The following is a 22955-nucleotide window of genomic DNA, read 5'->3' as shown; positions in this document are numbered from 1 at the left end:
CTCAGTATCGACTGCGAAGAGTCTGTCCCTGCTCCTGGCTGCGGCTGACACTGCGATTGTGCCCTTGTTGCCAACTTCACTCTGTGTCAGGACCGCATGGCATCCTTCCTCCACTGCATCATGTATTTGACTTTTAGGGGGTTATTTTCATCAGCATACACAAATGGTGGTGTTGCCCATCTTACACACAAAGACCAACACACACACATGCCGAAACCTTTTTATGCACTCTACCATCTTTAAAACAAAGCATTCTTAATTAACTACATTTTCCCACTACTAAGTACCTTTTTTCTATGCTCCATTTCAGAGCACAATATACTACAAACTTGTTTATGTTCTTTGTCTTCAATTCTTGCCTCTAGTTCTTCCGTGAACCCCACCCAATCAAGCTTTCACATCCACCATCCACTGATACTTTCTTTACCAGTCACCAATGACCTCCTCTTCTCTCAATCCAATAATTTATTTCCCCTTCTCATCTGGGCATTTCCAGAACACATTGTTTATATTAGGACACCCTGTCACTCTATTATTATACATGTACACCTTCATTCTTTTTTTTTTTTTTGGCGGTACGCGGGCCTCTCACTGTTGTGGTCTCTCCCGTTGAGGAGCACAGGATCCGGACGCACAGGCTCAGCGGCCATGGCTCACGGGCCCAGCCGCTCTGTGGCATGTGGGATCTTCCCGGACTGAGGCACGAACCCGCGTCCCCTGCATCGGCAGGTGGACTCTCAACCACTGCGCCACCAGGGAAACACTTTCATTGTACTTTTAAACATTGTACCTTATTGCTGAATTACCCTTATGGAATATAAGCTACTGGAAGCTAGGGCATTTTGTTTCCTGCTATGTCATCAGTGATTAGAATCATCTTTTTTTCCAAAGGGGATGATGCTCTCTTTCTGTCACATTATTGTTTTATTTAAAAAATTAAAAAAAATAATTCTTTTGGTTGTGCTGCACGGCATGTGGGATACTAGTTCCCCGAGCACGGATCAAACCCGCAGCCCCTGCGTTTGAAGCGTGGAGTCTTAACCACTGGACTGCCAGGGAAGTCCCAGAATCACTTCTTACTGATAGAATGAATGAATGCATTTTATCAGTGCAAAGAAGAAAGTTTCTGTAATGGGTACAATCACAGATTAGTAGGTCAAACGGTCAAGTAAAATATATTTGTGACACTGAATTCCTCACTTCCATAACTTTCCAACATAGTGTTACTAAGCATCTGTCGTAAACGGTCACGCTGCGTTTTGTTCACACATTGTGAATTTTAGGCAACATGGGCTAAACGGATCTAACTCATCAGGGAAGTAATGTTTTCATGGAATTTTTCCAAACCACCAAATATTAATTTCAGGATTCCCTCTCCAATGCTCCATTCTACTCCCAAAACAAAATAATAATCTTATTTGTCACGTAGGTTTGTGTTTTTGTTTTTGTAAGTGACCGACTGCCTAGAAAACAGTGAATGAAACAAGTAGGAGGTTTATCATTCTTGGCTAACAGGAAGTCCAGAGGGTGCCGTGGGCGGTGTGATAGGTCCTCTACCCTTCTACCGCCATGAGCACTTAAGTCTTCGGTGTCCTAATAGCAACCTGGCTGAGGGATGACAAAGAAGGGTGAAGGCTGAGGGGTAAAACCCTTTTCATTATTAGATTTTATCCTGTTTTCATGGCAACAATAATCCCAGACATTTTTTCACCCAAATATTATTAGCTAGTTGTGTTAAATGGCCACCATAATTGATAAGGGATTGGAATTTTGGAATTTCATATTCCCACCTCAAAAACAGAGGAAGGTAAAGGAAAAAGATGTTCAAGAAAACATTTTTCAGATCAAAGTAAAATACCCCTTTTATTAATGATATTAAATGACAAGGTAGCCAAGGATAATTGTGGGAAGAGATATATCAACTGACTTTGTTCTAAGGCCTGAGAGTATAATATTCCATGCAACTCATGGCCAGTCTATGAGGTGTTCCAAATGAGGCAAAAGTTATTAGAGGACTTAGTGTTGTCTAAATTACAGATTTATTTCCTTTCAGCTTCATCTCAATCTAAACAAACTAAAATAATTCTTCAGGGACTCCCCTGGTGGCGCAGTGGTTAAGAACCTGCCTGCCAATGCAGGGGAACACAGATTCGAGCCCTGGTCCGGGAAGATCCCACATGCCACGGAGCAACTAAGCCCGTGTGCCACAACTACTGAGTCTGCGCTCTAGAGCCTGCGAACCACAACTACTGAGCCCGTGTGCCACAACTACTGAAGCCCGAGCGCCTAGAGCCTGTGCTCCGCAACAAGAGAAGGCACCGCAACGAGAAGCCCGCACACCACAACGAAGAGTAGACCCCACTCAGCACAACTAGAGAAAGCCCGCGCACAACGAAGACCCAACGCAGCCAACAATAAATTAAAAAATAAAATAAAATAATAATTCTTCAAGTTTTAATACAGATATTCTGATTCTAGTTTAGAATAGTTATAGTTTAATGTCATCTCTAAATGTATTTTCATGTTGGACTACAACTTAATGGAAATATAACTGTTATATCATAACTCAGTGATGTTCAGAATTGGGAAAGCTACAATAAATATTTCCCATGAAGCAGCAGAGATGTCAACAGGATTTCCCTGGAAATGGTAAACATACTCAATTGAGGGTGAACTTAAAATGCTATTTTAAAGTTATGTTTGTTCTGAAAGACATGAAATAATTCTTACATTATACTTCTCAATTATATTTTTCACTTTTATTCATTTTAATTTCCACATATAGTTGCAGGGTAATTACACCAACATAATGACTTTCTTCACTCTTTTAATTGCTCCACATCAAGAGCTACGCGTTCCCCTAATTTCTCAGCCACTGTGCAGCTAGGCAAGACCGTGAGAACAGTTTCACCAAATAGAGTGTGAGTGGAAGTAATGCATTACTCATCTGAATGACCAAATCTATATGTCATAAATTATAATATCACAATCAGAGCTTCCTCTTATACAAATATACCTGAGAGAAGGGAAAACACATATCCACAAAGACTTCTTGTAAAAGATGTCCATAGAAGCATTTTTCTTAACAGCCAAAATGTGTAAAGAACCCCTCCAATGAGTGACGACTGGGTAATCAAACTGTGGGTATTACTACTCAGCAATAAAAAGTTCTGAGGCACTAATAAATGTTACAATATGGATGACGCTTGTAGAGAGTAAACTAACTGAAAGAAGGGAGAAATAAGGCCACGTTATATGACTTAATTTATATGAAATGCCCCAAAGAGCCACATTCAGACAGAAGGTAACTTAATGTCTCCTGTGGCTGGGGATGGAGTATGGAATAACTGCTAGTGTGTGCAGGCTTGTTTGTTTTTAAAGGGGAGTGATGAATGATGACAATCCTGTGGTTGGACATTGTAAATATACAAGTCCTACCATACTGTGCACTTAAAAATTGTGAATTTTATCATATGCAAATTATACCTCAGCAAAACAAACATAATCTAGTATCTCATACCAAACTCAGGAAAGCGATCTGCTCTATCATACTAACCATGGCCTACAAGGTGTTGGGGACATGAGTTCCAGTTTCCATTGTACTAATGGAAGGAAAAGACGATGACAGGAATAAGGGCAAGACGGGGAGGAACTGAAGAGATACACTGTAAGATAAAATTAACATAGCGAGTTTCCAAAAATTCCAGTGATGCACCTGCACATTAGCAACAAGTCTCCTGCTTCCACATTCTGAGACTTTGGTTCATTATCTCGTATCAGTTCAATTCTCTCAACCTAAATGAAAAACGGGAGAGGCCTCTTTCTTTGTGTTTAATATAACACATGCTTTGTACCTGTCATTGCTCTACGTACACTTTCATACCACACAAAACTGAAAATAACTTTGATTTATGCATCCTCCAGATTCTTCACTGACTCCATAAAAAGGAAATACAAATTAAATATACAAATTGGGCTAAACAGTATTTTAAAAAGACAATAAATATGACTAACAAAATGGAATGTTACTACAATTTAGAAACTATGAAACATATTACTTATTACTGTAACTTCAAATAGATTTTTATAGCCTTTCAAAATGGCTATTATGGGGCTTCCCTGGTGGCGCAGTGGTTGAGAGTCCGCCTGCCGATGCAGAGGATGCGGGTCCGTGCCCCGGTCCGGGAAGATCCCACATGCCGCGGAGCGGCTGGGCCCGTGAGCCATGGCCGCTGAGCCTGTGCATCTGGAGCCTGTGCTCCGCAAGGGGAGAGGCCACAACGGTGAGAGGCCTGTGTACCACAAAAAAAAAAAAAAAAAAAGGAAACTCATGAACACCGATCCTTTCAAATTATTTCCCTGAGTGCTCCAATTACAAAAAATAGGCTGTTATATTTCTTTACTTCTGAAATTTCTGATATTTTCTTATATTTTTCGTATCCTTACTATATTTCTATTTTCACTTCATGTAAAGGTGCAATCCATGGGTCTAATTTTGGCCTCCATGCACAAAAAGGCAGGCAAAACTATAATCATATCGTGTATACCCATGAATGTTGGGAGGCAGGTATTAGGGTGTGAGAATCTGAAATTTCACTGTATTTTTATTATAGGCACAGAAATAATCTAGGATACACCATGGAGTGAATAGCTAAATGCAAATTATGAATATACATTTTCAAAACTGTAAGTTGTTTGAGTCTAACATGGAAAGAGATTGTTATATATGCCATTCAACCCAAACAGCCAAATAATGTATTATTAGTGTTCATCTATTCTGTCACTCCCCAGGCTCTCAAATTTATATCATATTGTATCTTAAAATTGTGTCCTAGTTTTTCTTGGTTACACGGATACGAATAAACCCCACCTAAAGAAGTAGGTCTTTTTGTTTTTTTTTTTGGGCCGTGCAGCGCAGCTTGTGGGATCTTAGTTCCCTGACCAGGGACTGAACCTGGGTCCCTGGCAGTGAGAGTGCGGAGTCCTAACCACTGGACCGCCAGGGAATTCCCAAGAAGTAGGTCCTTTCATCTTACTGATCCCTTTCCTGAGACCATCATGGTGACAACTGAAAAGCATGTAATGAAACTATGACATCAACAGGTTTCTAACCTCAGGTTGCAGGTCATCAACAATAATGCAGCCTTTTCAAGAAACCTCAAATAACTAAATAAAAAAATTTCACAAACTGAAGATAATTAAACTTTCCCACAGATGTCCTTTCTCCATTGGCAGATTTAGCTCCCCCAGTATAAATTCTCTTACGTGTAAGTCGACTGACAGCGCTGGTTGGACACTTTATCACCTTTGTTACATTTGTAGTGTTTCTTTCCGGTATGAATTCTTTGTGGTGGATCCTGAGGTCACTGCTTAAAGGCCTTGACACACTTGTACAGTTTCTATCTTACGTGAATTCATTCATGACCACAAAGGTCCACATTTCTGACAAAGCTGGTCACTGTCATTACATGTGGAAGGTTTCTCTCTGGTAAGAATTCTGTTATGTTCCACAAGCCTGGTTGCAAGCTTTGCCACGTACTTAAGGTTTTATATGATTTCTCTCCTTGATGGAGTCTCTGATCTTAAGGCTTGACCACCTGCATAAGTTTTATCTCAATCCTTATATTCTTTCTACTATGAATTCTCCGATGATCCCCAAAGCTTCAGCTTTTAATAAAAGCACTGCCACGCGTATCAGCTTTGTGATGTTTCTTTTCCGTATGTATCTTCTGATGCCTAGCAAGGTTTGTAAATTGGGTGAACGCTCTGCCACACTCACGACACTTGTAAGGCTTCTCACCAGTGTGGATTATCTTATGTCGATTAAGATGTGAGCTATCTGTAAAGGCTTTGCCACACTCACTACATTTATGAGATTTCTCTCCAATGTGAGTTCTCTTGTGACGCCAAAGCTGCGAATTCTGGACAAAAGCCTTATCGCATTTATTACATTTATAAGGTCTTTCTCCTCTATGGATCCTCTGATGTGCCGCAAGGTTTGAGTGCTGGGTGAAAGCCTTGCCACATAAGTTGCACTGGAGTTCTCCAGCGTGAGTTCTCTCGTGACCCCAAAGCTGTGAACGCTGCATCGAAGCCTTGACACACACACTACATTTACTGGTCTCCTTCCCGGTGTGCCTTCTCTGGTGCCTGCTAAGACTTGAAATTTGGGTAAAAGCTCTGCCACACTCCTCACATTTGTACGGTTTCTCTCCAGTGTGGGTTGTCTTATGCTGAGTAAGATTTGAATGTTTTGTAAAGGCTTTGCCGCACTCAACACATATATAAGGTTTCTCTCCAGTATGGATTCTCATGTGCTGGGTGAGGATTGACCGCACGGGAAAGGCTTTGCCGCACTCGTTACATTTGTAAGGTTTCTCACCAGTATGAATTTTCTCATGAATCCAAAGGAGTGAACGTTGAATGAATGACCTCCCACACTCTTGACACTTGTAAGGCTTCTCCCCAGTGTGCAGCCTCTGATGACTTGCAAGGACTGAATTGCGACTAAAGACCTTGCCACATACATCACATTTGTATGGTTTCTCTCCTGTGTGGATTATCCGATGGTTCCTCAGGGCTGAGTGCACACTGAAGGCTTTGCCACACTCATTACATCTGTAAGGTTTCTCTCCAGTGTGGATTGTCTTATGTTGCGTAAGATTTGAATGCTTCCTAAAGGCCTTTCCACACTCAACACATAGGTAAGGCTTCTCTCCAGTGTGGATCCTCTTATGCTGAGTAAGGCTTGAATGCTTCCTAAAGGCTTTGCCACACTCATTACATGTGTAAGATTTCTCTCCAAAATGCACCGTCTGATGACTTCCAAGGATTGATTTTCGACTGAAGACCTTGCCACACACGTCACATTCATATGCCTTCTCTCTTGTATGGATGACCTGATGTCGAGTGAGGTTTGAGCGCTGATTAAAGGCTTTGCCACACTCTTTACATGTGTAAGGTCTCTCTCCAGTATGAATTCTCTGATGACACGCAAGGTGCGAATTTCGACTAAACACCTTACCACATACATCACAATTATATGGTTTCTCTCCTGTGTGGATTAACTGATGTCTACTGAGGTTTGAGCCATAAGGAAAGGTTTTGCCGCACTCATTACATTTGTAAGGTTTTTCCTTGTATGCTTTCTGGTCTTGTGTCAGTACTGAAGGATGCATAAAGTCACTCTTATATGTACTAGAAATGTTGGTTTGGACAATAGAAGAAATTGTCTGAAGTGGTAAAAATGAGGTACTACTGTTGATACTCTTGTCAGCCTGATTAAATTGATCAAATTTCTCTTCACTTTTAAATATATGCAGTTCATCCCGAAAGCTTAATGTAAGCTTATTTTCAATAAGTTTGTTTCCAGTATCCCTTCCACCATGTTGATTTTTTCTGTCAGTGAGATTTTCACTATGGGTTATAGGCATTCCTTTGTAATTTCTTTCATCATCTCTCCACTGACACTCAAACACATGCATGTCTTCCTGGATCTCCCTGAAGTAAAAATCTCTGATTTCATGGCTTTCATGTCTTCCCAACATCACTGTTTGGAATACTTCTCCTCTGTCACTGTTCGCTTTTGGTTTTAATTTCTTGATCACATGTATATGAGAGACAGCTACAAGATATAAAGAAACATAGGTATCCTATTAATTACAGATCGTAAATAAATGTTTCATGTTGAAAACGTGATATGACGCCAAAGGTAATACTTATCCTGAACAGAGTTATAAAACTTCCCAACCATAATCTTCAAAATTTTTGACACACTGAAGAAATAGGATCCTTTATTAATGAAAGAATAATCACATGTAATTCAAATTAATTTTAGGGTAGCCTAGTCAAACACCCTATGACAAAAACACTCACATTGTGGAAACTTAGCTCTCAAAGAAAGGGTATTTTCCACCATGACCACAAAGATCACATACCTGTTGGCAGTAAACATACTGCTGTCTCATAACTGAGGAGAAAAAACCATAATATATATTTTATGCATAATTATTGTACATAAATAAGTACTAAAGGACAATGTACTGTAATGGTAAATAATCCAAAACAAGCTTATCTAATGAATAATCTAAATAACTCGCCGTTTAGAATCACAAAACCATTGCAGCATTGAGAAAATAAATCAATAAAACAATTCATAAGAAAACAAAATATTTATCTTAATACACATTATAAATCCACATGTCCCCATTGAGAATAGGCATTTTACAGCATTAATAAGTGGTGCGTGTCAAATATATTGCATAATACAGGCTGAAAAAACATCATCTATAAATCACAATATAAATTGATAAATATTCTAGTAAATCATGATAAAGCCAGCATAAATAATAAGTCACCATTTTATAGAAAATTTTACTCTGTGGAACTCTTTTTTTTTTTTTTTGCAGTACTCGGGCCCCTCACTGTTGTGGCCTCTCCTGTTGCGGAGCCCAGGCTCTGGATGCGCAGGCCCAGTGGCCATGGCTCATGGGCCCAGCCGCTCCGCGACATGTGGGATTCCCCCGGACTGGGGCATGAACCTGCGTCCCCTGCATCGGCAGGCGGACTCCCAACCGCTGCGCCACCAGGGAAGCCCTACTCTGTGGAACTCTTAACATTCCCCCTTTAGAATAAAGAAAGGACTTCTATTCTAGAAGGAGCACACAATATGAGAACTGGGAGTTATGTTGAAATCACCTACTCATGCAATATCATGTCAGGAAAATACATAACATTATAAAGAAGAGCTGGAGAAAGAAGTCAGAAGTCACAGTTATGATTTCATGACTGCAGTTATATCAGTCAATTAATAGAGGAATTCCCTCTCTATGCAGTGCCCTTTAATTATCCTGTTCACTGGCACCAAATTATATGTGATACAGAGTAATGTGCTTTGAAAATTTACTAATTAAGGTCAGAGACAACATTGTTGAGAATATACTGCAAAATAAAAACATACAAGGTGCATTGCAGACAAAGGGATATCTCATAATAAATATGACAGAAAGTTGACACATCTTGCTACAGAAAAGTAACTTTTTGAGTCTTTACTGTAAAACATACAATATTCTAAGCCATCTAAAAACACTAATTTGGGGACTTCCCTGGTGGCTCAGTGGATAAGACTTCACGCTCCCAGTGCAGGGGGCCTGGGTTCAACCCCTGGTCAGGGAACTAGATCCCACATGCATGCTGCAACTAAGAGTTCACATGCCACAACTAAGGAGCTGGCGAGCTGCAACTAAGGAGCCCGCCTGCTGCAACTAAGACCCCACACAACCTAATAAAAAAAACCAAAAAACCACTAATTCGTTTTAAGGCTTGAGGTAAAACACCACTATTTTTAAAATAAGGACAGCAGATTCACAGGGTTTATGTACATAACACAAATTTACACAGAAAGTGAGAGAAGCAAGATTTGAACCTGTACCTACAGAATCAGACATGTTCTTAAGCATGACTGGCCACTCAGGCAGTACAGATTACAGAATATTACAACGAATACCAGGAGCTTAGAAAGAAATACTTCAAGGGAGATATAAGAACTCAGCTGCGTCACTGTAACAGTGTGACTCGGCCACTCCTCCTGGAATTTGCTTTTGAGTCCTCAGCCCTGTGCATTCTGATTCAGGTCCTGTCTGGAGAAAGTTGTTCAGTGGATAAATAGGGGTCATTTTTTACAGTGTGAGTAGTGCAGGGGTAGGGTGGGTGGGTAAAGGAGTGTTGTGGAAATCGGGGAGTTCCAGAGTACAGACTTAATAACTCTAGGAAATAACAGTGTATTCCATCCAAGTCAAGATACCTGGTGAGAAAGGTCAGGTCTGAGGAAGGGCAAGAGTGGAGGGCAGGGAGTAGCAAACACGTGGGTGCACAGCTTGTGTTTGCATGTCTGTGGGTCTACAACCGTACGAGGGTGACTAAAATACTGAGCTCGGAGGAAAAGAAGAACTGGCAAGGAGCACAATGCTGTCCCAGTTTTAACTAATGTAATTATATACAGACTATGGGGCAAAAATGGAAGAGCAGGTTTACACCTATATCAATACATGCTGTGAAATTTGTTAAACTGAGTATCTCATGCGTTCCATCTCCAGGCATGTATTCAACACACAATGATATTCCAGGATATATGCAAGAATGGGAGAAGAATAAGGAAATGGCCATCAAGAGGAGATGGATGTGTTTACTCTGTACACGCACATGCAGGTACAATAAAATGTTATCAATGGTACAGCAAAATAGGGGGATTTTGATTTCAAAATGATGATCTCCTGGCTGGGTGGGCAGAGAGTTTGTCTGGAGAAACCAAGATAGCAGGAGGTGTTTGCTAAGGTCTGAGCATTTTAAGATGTGATAATGTTAGTTTTTTTTTAAAAAAAGAATTTTATTAAATAAAACACTACTTATATAAAATCTTTTAAAGAAGAAATCTAAGACTCTTTGTTTGGTATTAAAAATAATAGTGTCCCTTTTCCTGGGGTCTCTAATTACTTGAACTCATATCCTGGATCTCTTAACACAATCTCCGCCATATAAAAGGCATGAGGAGTGATGTCAGCAAGATGGTAAGACCAATAAACTCAAGGCAATGATTACCCCATGGAGACACCCAGTTAATAACAATATACAACCAAAGGGGGAAAAAAATCCTTTGGGAAAACTCTGGAAACCAGTAATAAGCTGCAGCACTCAAACAAATGACTACCCCCAAAACACTGAACCAAAAAGTGTCCGAAAGATCATGACGATTTGCTAGCCTTTGACTCACTCACTCCCCAGCACATTGCTGTGAGAATGAACAGGAGAAGCCTCCCAAAACCCAGATCTGCCCTCAGGAGGAAATGCAAATCAAAACCACAGTGAGATATCACCTCACACCCCTCAGACGGGTTACCATCAAAAAAGACAAGAGATAACAAGTGTTGAGCAGAACGTGGAAAAAAGGGATCGCTGCTGGGAAGAATGTAAACTGTTGCAGCCACTATGGAAAACAGTATATAATTTCCTCAAAATATTAAAAAAAACACACCCCGCTATCATATAATGCAGCAATTCCACTGCTGGGTATATATCGAACAAAATAAGATCACTGTCTTAAAAAGATACCTGCATTCCCATATTCATTACAGCAGTATTCACTACAGCCAACACACAGAAACAACCTAAGTGTCCAAAAGATGAATGGATAAAAAAAATCTAGTAGACATACACAATGCAATATTATTTAGCCACAGAAAAGAAGGAAATTCTGCTATTTGTACCAACATGGATGGACGTTGAGAGTATATGCTCAGTAAAATAAGTCACACATAAAAACTAATACTGAATGATCTCACTTATAGGTGGAATATATATATATATATAAAAGAACAAAAAAGACCAAAGCTAGCAGAAGTAGAAAAAAGTAGATCAGAGATAAATGAAATAGAGAATAAAAACTACAGAAAACCACAACCACAACTGGGAGGAAGCTTCCCAAATTCCAGCTCCTTCCTTAGGAGGAAATGCAAATCAAAACCACAGTGAGCTATCATCTCACACCTGGTAGAATGGCTATCATCAAAATGTCAAGAGATAATAAGGGGAGGTGAGGATGTGTTGAAAAGGGAACCCAGTGCAATGCTGGTGGGAATGTAAATTGGTGCAGCCACCATGGAAAAGAGTATGGAGCGTTCCTCAAAATATTAAAAAACAAACAAACAAAAAAAGAATGAAACAGGAGGGAAGGAGGCAGGGCACAACCTTTGAAAGAATGACAAAGCCTGAGGACATGACATAAACTGATTAGAACCAAATGGATCCAAGATGACTGACAAGTCAACTTTTTCCACTAGACCTTGAGCCTCAGTATACGCTCACATCAGCAAGCTAAATGACACACCCACAAGCGCCATGACAGTTCCAACACCAACCATAAGGATCACAAAGTGGGCAGTGGCCCAATTCCTGGAAATCCCCGCCTCTTCCTAAAATAGCTGGAATACTCCTCCCACTCATTAGCCTATGAAATTACCCGCTCCTATAAAATTACCCGCTCCTATAAAAACTGACAACCCTATACCCTGGCACTTTTCTCATCTGAGACAGCCCACACTCTGTCTGCAGAGTGTGTTTCTCTCTAAATAAATCCACTTCTTACCAATCACTTTGTCTCTCACTGAATTCTTTCTGCCATGAGACATCAAGAACCTGAGCTTCATTAAGTCCTGAAACCAGGTGTGTGATCTCAGTTGGAAGGCTGTGGGTTTTGGCCGGGTTCGAGTCCTGGCACGTGGGTTCAAGTCCCAATCTGAGGTGCATGGTTTCACTCCCATAGGATATAGCAATCCCACTTCTGGATACATACTGAAAGGAAATGAAATCACTACCTCAGATATCTGCCCCCCATGCTGCTGCAGCATGATTTACAATAGCCAAGACATGGAAATAACCTAAGTGTCCAACGGTATGTAAATAAATTTTAAAATGGTACACACACAATGGAATATTATTCAGCAATAAAAAAATTAAGTAGTAAATCCTGCTACCTGTACCAGCATGGACAGACCTTCAGGGCATTATTCCAAGTGAAGTAAGTCAGGAGAGAAACACAAATACAGTATGACCTCAATTATATCACACGTAGTGGAATTTTAAAACAAAAACAAAAGCGAAATGATTAGAAAAAGAGTAGAATAGTGGTTGCAGGGGCTGCGGATTGGCAGTTTCAGTTATAAGGCGAATAAGTTCAGGGGATCTAATACACAGCATGGTGACTGTTGTTAACAATACTGTAATTATATACTTGAATTTGATAAGACAGTAGATGTTAAATGTTCTCACCACACACACACACAAAATTGTAATTATGTGAATTGATGTACGTGTTACCTAAGCTGTGGTAATTATTTAGCAATATATTATATGTATATCAAATCATCACTCTGTACACTTTAAATTTACACCATGTTATGTTTGATTATCTGTCAACAGACCTGGGGAAAAAGAAAATACAAAGGAGTACACAAAAGAGATCCTGGCTTATCATGTGAATAAGTATTTCAAAAAAAAAAAAAAAGCAGAGAGAGAGAAAGGAAGAAAAGATGGGGGAAAAAAAAGATCTCAAAAGACCAAAACAGAGCCAAAGCTCCAGAAGGAAAGAAATAAGAGTAAGATTAGAGATAAAGGAACTAGAAAATTTAAAAACCACAATCACAAAAACTAAAAGTTGGTTCTTTGAGAGACAAAATTTACACTCAGCAAGATTAAGAAAAAATCAGAAGACTCATAGCTAAAATCAGAAATGAAAGAGGGAACATTACAACTGATTACAACTGATGCTACAGAAATCGAAAGGATTCTAAGAGAATAGTATAAGCAATTCTATGTGTAAATAAAGAGTGGTAAACCAAGGAGAAATGGCTAAATTTTTAGCAACACAACCTCTGAAGACTGAACAATTCAGAAATACAAAAACTGAACAGACCTATACCTAGTAAAGAGACTGAATCACTAATCAAAAAGCATTCAACAAAGAAAAGCCAGATAGCTTCACTGCAGAATTCTACCCAACATTTAAAAACAAAGAATGCAAAAAAAACCAAAAAAAACAATGAATGCCAATCTTCCTCAAACACTTGCAAAATAACATGAAGTGGAGGAAATACTTCCAAACTCATTCTATGAGGACAGAATTACTCTAACACTAAAACAGACAAAGACACTGCTAGAAAACCACAGACCAATACCTCTGATGAATACTGATGCAAAAATCACAAATAAAACGATAGTAAACCAAATGCAACACCGCATTAAAAGAATTATACACCACGACCAAGGGGGATATATTTTTGGAATGCAAGGGTGGTTCAACATATAAAAACTTTTCCATGTAAACCTGCACATTAAAAGAGTAAAAGGATAAAAAAAAGCTACACAATCATCTCAATTGATGCAGGAAAACGATTTGAAAAAAGTTAACATGATAAAAAACACTCAGTAAAGTGGAATACAAAACAGCTACCTCAACACAGGAAAGGACATGTATTAAATGGCCAAAACATCATACTCCATGTTGAAAGACTGAAAGCTTTTCCTGGAAGATCACGAACAAGACGATACATGCTCTCACTATCTGTATAAAACATATTACTGAAAAAAAATTACTAGAAGTCCTAGCCAGAATAGGAAGAAAAAGAAATAAAAGGTATCCAGATAGAAAAAGGGAAGAAAATTATCTGTTTCCAGCCGATATGATCAATTGTGGAGAAAGACCTGAAGATTCTGCAAAAATCCTGCTAGAACTAATGAATGAATTCAGAAAAGTTGCAAGATATATTACCAACATGTAAAAATCAAGTGTGTTTTTATACATTAACGATGAACAATCTGAATGAAAATTGAGAAAACAATTCCACTGACAATAACATCAAAGAATAAAACACACATAACCTTAGCAAAGAAGATTTGTACACTGTAAACTAAAAACATTGCTGAAAAATATTAGGAAAGATACAAATAAATGCAAGAATATTCCAAGTTCATGGACTGGAATAAAATATCGTCAAGATGTCAATATTACCCCAAACAATCAACATCTTCAATGCAAATACCTAGCAAAATCCCAAGTGTTTCTTGCAGAAATAGATAATTTCATCCTAAAATGCATATAAAATCTCAAGAGACAAAGAACAGCAAAAACAAGCTTGAAGAGAATAAAGTTGGAGGTCTCCCACTTCCTTATTTCAATACTTAACACAGGGCTTCCCTGGTGGCGCAGTGGTTAAGAATCTGCCTGTCAATGCAGGGGACACGGGTTCGAGCCCTGGTCTGAGAAGATCCCACGTGCCGCAAAGCAACAAAGCCCGTGCGCCACAACTACTGAAGCCCATGCACCCTAGAGCCCGTGCTCTGCAACGGGAGAAGCCACTGCAATGAGAAGCCCGCACACTGCAACGAAGAGTAGCCCTTGCTCACTGCAATTAGAGAAAGCCCGCACACAGCAACAAAGACCCAACACAACCAAAAATAGATAAAAATAAAATAAATAAACTTATAAAAAAATACTTAACACAAAGGTACACTCATCAAAAACAGTGTGGTACTGGCATAAGGACAGAGAGACCAGTGGAACAGAATAGAGAAATAAATGTCAGAAAGAAACAATGTGTATATGGTCAAGTGATGTTCCACAAGGGTGTCAAGACCAGTCAGTGGGGGAATGATAGTGTATTCCACAAAAGATGTTGAGAAAACTGAATATCCACATGCAGAAGAATGTAGCTGGACCACTGGCTTACACCACATACGTCTAAACATGAGCTCCAAAAGTATAAGACTCATAGCAGAAAACAGGAGGAAACCTTCATGACATTGAATTCAGCAATGATCTATCAGACATGACATCAAAAGCACAGGCAACAGAAGTAAAAACGGATAAACTGGACTGCATCAAAATTTACAAGGTATTGTGCATTAAAGCACACTCAGTAGAGTGAAAAGACAATCTACGGCATGGGAAGAATATTTGCAAATCATGTATCTGATAATAGGTTAATATTGGGAATATAGAAAGAATTCTAAAAGGGTCTGATCAGCAATTCCATCATGGGGGTAGGGGTGGATCCCCACACCAACAAGCAATGTTCAGGCATCAGCTGGGTGTCCTACAGTTGAACTCAGTTGTGACACTATCTACCTGGAGATAGTCATATCTGACAGGCTAAGGGCTTGGTGTTATAAAACTGCCCCCTTCACCTCACACTTTAGATGCCAATCTCAAGTCCAGGATGTCACCAGGGCTTCTGACCAGCAGCCTACAGATCGGAGGTTCCAACGATTTATTTGTTAAGAATGTTTCATAGAACTCAGAGAAACATGTTACTTATTAGATCATCAGTTTATTATAAAGGATATAACTCAAGAACAGCCAGCTGGAAGAGATGCATAGGGCAAGGTATGGGGAAAGGGTTCGGGGTTTCCATGCCTTCCCCCAGACCACCATTCTCCCCAAATCTCCACGTGTTCACCAACCTGAAACCTCTCAGAACCCTCTCCTTCTGGGTTTTCATTACGCAGGCATGACTGATTAAATCAGTGGCTATTGGCAGGCAAACTCAATTTCTAGCCCCTCTCCCCAACCCCTCCAATCAGGGGTGAGACTGAAAGTTCCAACCTTCTAATCACATGGCTGGTTCCCCTGGTGACAGCCCCCCATCTTGAGGGAATTTCCAAAAGTCACCTTATTACCATAAACTCAGCTGTGACTTAAGGGGGTTTGTTATGAATAACAAGACACCCATTCTACCTTCATGGCTCAGTAGTTTTAGAAACTGAGGACAAGACACCTAATATTATACCAAAAGATGCTCCCATTGCTGTTATCACTCAGGAAATTCCAAGAGTTTGGGGAGCTCTGTGCTAGACATGGGGAAGAGGGTCCTCCTCAGAACTGAACCATGTTGGCACCCAAATCTCAGACTTCCAGCCTCCAGAACGGTGAGAAATAAATTTCTGTTGTTAACAAGCCACCCAGTCTATGGGACTTTGTTAGAGGAGCCAAAACCGACTAAGAGACCTGTGATCTAGCAATTTCATTTCCCTGTATATGTAACAAAGAAACTGAAAGCAGGATCTGGAAGAGATATTTGCATGCCCGTGTTCACAGAGGCATTATTCACAATAGCCAAGAGGTGGAAGCAACCCAAGTGTCCACTGACAGATGAATGCACAAAAAGGTGATTATTCAGGCAAAACAACAAAAGACTCAGATCCCAGCATGTGCTACAACATGGGTGAACCCTGAGGATGTTACGAAATAAGCCAGTCACAAAAAATACGAGTCCACTTATGTGAGGTTATCAAACACAGTCAACTTCATGGAAACAGAAAGCAGAATGGTGTTTGCTAGGGGCTGCTGAGGGGGGATAATGGGGAGAAATCAAGTGAGTTTAAATATTCATGGTCATCAACTGAATCTATAGTCAAACAAAGAAAACAATATCCACTCCCTAATCCTCCCCTCCCACACACTGCAAATATGAAACAGAGAACACAAAGAGTAGCAGCGGCTTAAACACAACAAATTACGGTACTTCACTGAAAGTATCATTCAGCTTCATAAGTTCCCTCACTAAATTGCTTCAAAATAACGTGTTGAGGTAGAATGAACAATGGCACACACAGAGGATAAAAAATGTGGTATGGACAATAGTTTAGTCAACAGCCTCAGAGATATGAGCATATGATCTTCATAACAAATGTTCCCAGCAGAAATTCGTGTGTTATTTATTGTGGCACAAAGGGGATGGTCATTCGCATATGTGAACACCATTGTCACAGTGTCCTTGAGAGATGCTTTCATGACACTCCTCCAAACTGGAAAGATTACTGAAAACACTTATCAGTCAGGCTCTCCTGATACTTTCCACCTCAGCATCCTGGGACATGCTGACCACTCTACTGAGTAGCTTCAAGTGGTGCTTCTTATGTAGCAGGATAACGTCGCAAGATATGAGTGACAGTATTCTCCATCAAGAATTTTGTTACCAAGGAAACCCACTCCACAGGAGAATCCACCAAAAATCGTCCGTTACTTAAAGGTGGATGATCACGGCAAAAAAATAGGATAAAATTTCAGACCCTAGGACTGTGTATTTCAGAAGCAAGTTTCAGGGGCAAATTCATGCAAACTTAAGAGAATATGAAATCTGGAAGAGTCTATATTACCCAACTAGATAGAGTAGTGCAAGAGGCAGGAAGATACAAGATGTGGGGTCAGATATTGTAGGATCTTGAGAAGGGACCATGTGCTCTATCCACAGATGCCAAGCTAAGAGCCTGAAAGACTGGCATATGCTCCTCATGTAGGACTGGGAATTAAAAAGATATCTCTGTCCACCGTCTTTACAGTATTCCTAAGTAACAATCACAGATGATCCAACCCACCTCCCGTTACACACCCCCAAGCTGTGTGACAAAAATAGGACAGGGGCTTCCCTGGTGGTGCAGTGGTTGAGAATCTGCCTGCCAATGCAGGGGACACGGGTTCGAACCCTGGTCTGGGAAGATCCCACACGCCGCGGAGCAACTGGGCCCGTGAGCCACAGCTACTGAGCCTGCGCGTCTGGAGCCTGTGCTCCGCAACAAGAGAGGCCGCAACAGTGAGAGGCCCACGCACCGCAATGAAGAGTGGCCCCCGCTCACCGCAACTAGAGAAAGCCCTCGCACAGAAACGAAGACCCAACACAGCCAAAATAAATTAAAAAAAAAAAAAAAAAAAAAAGAACAGGAGGAGGGGTGGAGGGATTTGAACAGGCAGGCAGGGCTTGAGACAGCCCCATGCAGGTTCTGGGGTGACAGATGGAATCGAAGAGCTGCCAGTGTTTTCTCATCTCTTGATTAGGTCTCCTAAGTACAGCAAATGGAGATGGAACTGGGAAAGGTCCAGGGGTTAGGACTGTGGAGGTGTCAGCTCTGATCCATATGGACTAAGAACTAAGCGTCTGATGGAATCAAGAACAGAACGAGAGACCAAGGGGAAAAGAGACCCCTTTCAAACATCCCGTCCCACGCTCCTCAAGGAGCCAAAGAGCTCACAGGAGCCAGATGACGGGGTGTAGATCATGATAAAAACTCTGCCTTTGTCTGTTTTGGAGCTGCAGCACCCCTGAAGGGTGAAAAGACACATTTTACATGTTGAAGGACAGAGTGGTAAGTTAGGGAGGAGAAAAATTTCCTCTGAGAGTTCACAAGAAATAAACTTCTGTTTTCCCATAGAACTCTCCCACTTAAGGAAAGTTTCCCAAACACTATTAATGGTGAGGTTTCCTCTCTGCTCTTCTGAGCTCCGACCTGTGTTGGCACCTCTGATACGTTCCCATTCATTTGATTTTTTGCTATTTTTCACTTCACTCTGCAGAGCCCAGAGCTCTTTCCCTTGCTCCAATATGGAGACAATATTCACAACAGAAACAGAAATTCGTACTCATAAAAAGAACGGAACATGGTGTCCTGTGGTGTTTCCAGAATCCCAGTTCCTTGTTCAGCTGAGGAGTGAGGACATTACACATGGGTCTGGAGAAACATTTCACAAATTCATCCACCGCCTCCTTCTGAACACACAGGGAACAGTATAATATGCAGACATCTAGCTCTCTTCCTAGAACTACTGAATCAAAAGCACAGGGGTAGAAAACAAGAAATTTGATATATTAAGGGTTTGCCATTGGGCTTTGTAAATACTGAAGCTCTGGAACAACTAGTATATCATGAAATGGGCAGATTCCTGAAGAAAAGCAATTTTAAACTCCTGATGTCGAATCATAAAGCTTTTCATGTCTGAGTCAACAGGGCTTTCAGGTCAGTGAAGCAAAACAGGGCCTCCCAAGAGGCACACAAGGGAAAATGCAAATATACACAAGGGCAGATCCTAACTTCTAGAGGGAAGTTATCCTCACCCAGGGAGAGCAGGTTCCCGTAGGTCTCCAACATCACGTCCCGGTACAAGGCCCTCTGAGCAGGGTCCAGGCATTCCCACTCTTCCCGAGAGAACGTGATGGCCACATCCTCAAAGGTCACCTGTCCCTGAAACAAAAGATACATCTCACCAAGGGGCCATGAGGAGAGTTCTTACCGTCACATAAAAGGAGAAGAGAGAGGATCAACCGGGTTGAAGACTGCGTTCTGACAGATGTGAGTAAAGGCATTTTGAGCAAGTTATATGCCTGAAATTTTAGTTTCTTTGCTTCCACAAAAGATTACGATATCCTCCGAGTCAGTGTGGATTACTGGCTTTTGTGGATGATACATGAAATATACAAGTAAAAATGCAACACGGGTTGTCTGCACAGGAGTGTCAGATGTTACGTTCCACACATTGAGGGTATTCCGTATGCAGATGAGCTAGGACATGAGTGGTGTCTTCAGAGGCGACTCCACAGTGGCTTTACCGAGAGATCAGGATCTTAAAATTGTGATGAGGATAACAAAGAACAATGATGAAACGCATGTGAACACGTCCTATGTGCTAAGCATTACGCTTGAGACTTGACATATATTAACCTGTTATCGACATAATAGCTCATTAGAGAAAGACCTGTTCCCACTTTACAGAGGAGAAAACTGTGTCACAGACACTCTAAGAAACGCGCCTCAGATCAAATAGCTAAGAAATGACACAGCGAGCACCTGAACTCGGGTGGTCGGCCCCTAATCAAACCTAAACAATCAAACAGTTAAGTACAGCATGAAAAGTACCCTGACAGAGGGCTCCCTGAAAAAGCCTGAAACGTAAAAGGAGAACAACGTGCAAATGCATAAAAAACCATATATAAATACATATGTGTCTACACATGATGTTACCATTTTTGCTACTATTTAAATTATTAATGGGATAGTGTAAAAGAGGATTAACATGTAATTTCAACTGCTAAAAAAATATAAAATTTATAAAATGACATTTTATAAAAGCCATGGACTTTCACATCCATGCACTAATGCACACACATGTAGACACACCATTCACTAAAATGAGAGCAGCTGTCTCAACATATTTTGGATGATTTTTTAAATTATCATTTTGATCAATGTATTTCAACATCTCTGGGACAATGAAAATGTACTAAGTGTACTTAATTTAGTTTGTCAACATTATTCTATAGTAGGTTAGTAAAAAACAGATACAAACATGAAGAAATATATAATGCTTTAATGTCTGTAAAATACATATACTCAAAAATACAAATATAATTTTATCCATTTAAATTTAGATATGTAGCTATTAAAAAAAGCCAAACCAAGTTTGTTTATTCCAGTAATAAAATACTGATTCAAAATTGGAAGGGTTATTAGTGGTGCACATTAATTTAACAGATTAAGGAAAGAAATTATCAAAATAGTAGAGTTGAAAAATTCTTGGATAATTAAAAATCATGACAAAAAGAATGCTAAAAAAAAAACAACCAAACTTTTATTGAGCAAACTGAAGCATCAGAGAAGACTGGCAAGTCCGAAGAAGGGCATTTTGGAAGGACAGACAAAATAATCAATTGACAATACGACATTACCTGATTCACAGCCATTCCTGACTCCTTTTCTTTCCTCTCCCTCCTCTTCTGGGCTTCTTCCTCAGACAACATGAGTCTTTAGAGGTTGACCTTGAAAGTTGGAAAGATGCTGTTTAATGCTTAGAATCAACACACCCCCTTCCTGAGTCACCACCACACACACAGGGAAGCCCTCAGCATGTGGAACAGACGGTCCTCTGCTGCCCACTGTCCCAGGAGGGACTCAGGACAGTAACTCCCACATAGAGTCCAACAGGTGAGTTTCCCACCCTTTCTTCAGATCAGGCTCCCCTCCTGGTGAGGCCCTCATGTACCCAGCAGCAGCGGGCACCTCAGCTGGACCCGACGATCCCCTGCAGGTCACAGACCAGCCCTGATCCATCCCCACGCAGAGCAGAGCCCTCACCCTCAGCCCAGATCTCAGCCCTCAGGAATGGGGGGACCCAGAGTCATGATGCTCAGTGAGGGATCCGGATTGGAACATCCTGGGGCAACATAAATATTATTGAACTTTGGTCCCACACTGACTACATGAAGAGGGTACCTGGTCAGAGGGTACAAAACATGTCTATGCATAAAGCCTCATCGATCTAATGGGAAGCCTGGGTTGAGCACCACTCACAGGAGGCAAGCCCAGCACAGCCCCCACTTTCTTATTCTTTCCCAGCTTTACTGAGGTGTAACTGACGAATTAAAATGGTATAAATGTAAGGTGTATGATGTGATTATTTGACAGATGTGTACACTGTGAAATAATTATCACAATCAAGTAATTACACTTCCATCAACCCACAATTACCATTTTGTGTCTGTGTGGTGAGAACACTTAACATTTATTCTCTCTGCAAAATTCAAGCATATAGAAATACACTACAATTAACTACAGTCAGCATGCTGCACACTAGCTCCCCAGAACTTACTCATTTTACAACTGCAAGTTTACCCCTTTGACCAAAATCTCCCCATTTTCACCAACTCCCAGACCTCGGTAACCACCATTCTACTCTCTGGTTCTATGAGTTTAACTTTTTCAGTTTCCACACATTAGCGAGATCAGACAGTATGTCTTTCTAGGTCTGGCTTAGTTTACTCAGCAGAATGTTCTCCATGTTCATCCACGGTGTCGTAAACGGCAGGACCCTTCATTTTTACGGCTGAATAATAATAGTTCACGGTATGTATGTAACACATTTTTGTTATGCATTTGTCTGCCACCAGACCTTTGTGTTGTTTCTACATCTTAGCTGCTATGACTAATGCAGGAATGCTCACAGGAGTGCAGCTATCTCCTTCCAAATACTGATTTTGTCTCCTTTGCATCAACAGCCAGAATGGCCTTGCTAGGCGGTCTGCCTGACCTATTTTCAAGTTTTGAAGAAACCTCCACACTGAGTTCCACAACTGCTGTACCATTTACATTCCCACCAACAGTGTAGGAGGGTTCCCTTTTATCCTCACCCTTGCCAATACTTGTTATCTCTTATCCACTGGCTAACAGCCATTCTGAAAGGTGTGACACCTCCTTGTGGGTCTGCTCTCCCCTGAGGCCCGGTTCTCACCAGGACTCAGCCAGTGGAAGGGGAAGAAGCAGAAGGAAACGTGCAGGGCAGGCGTTATGGACCAGAGGTGGGGGTGAGGGAGTGGCTGGCATGTTAAATGGGAGGGGGGTGGTCAGAGAAGGCTCTACTCAGACGCTGACATCAGACCACAGACCTGGCGGAGGAAGCGTGTTTGCCACCTGGGTCTGAGGGACAGCCCCTGTGAGGGCCCTGGGACAGCAGGAACCTTGACCCCAGGAAAAGGAAGGAGCCTTGGGTGGCTACAGCAGGGTGAGGAGGTGGGCGGGAGAGGAGGTCAGAGAGGCACCGGGGGAAGCTGATGATGAAGGGCCTTGGTCTCCAAGCATTTTTC

General features: G+C 41.0%; 1 pseudogene; it reads right to left on the bottom strand.

Annotated features, from left to right (window-relative positions):
* Positions 1 to 768: 768 nt before the first annotated feature.
* The window catches only part of LOC132593258 (zinc finger protein 665-like), a 52326-nt pseudogene continuing 30139 nt past the window's right edge, over positions 769 to 22955 (bottom strand).

Source organism: Globicephala melas, chromosome 19 (assembly GCF_963455315.2).
Source record: "Globicephala melas chromosome 19, mGloMel1.2, whole genome shotgun sequence".
NCBI lineage: Eukaryota > Metazoa > Chordata > Mammalia > Artiodactyla > Delphinidae > Globicephala > Globicephala melas.
Note: the sequence above shows the minus strand (reverse complement) of the source record. Positions and strands in the feature narration are given on the sequence as shown.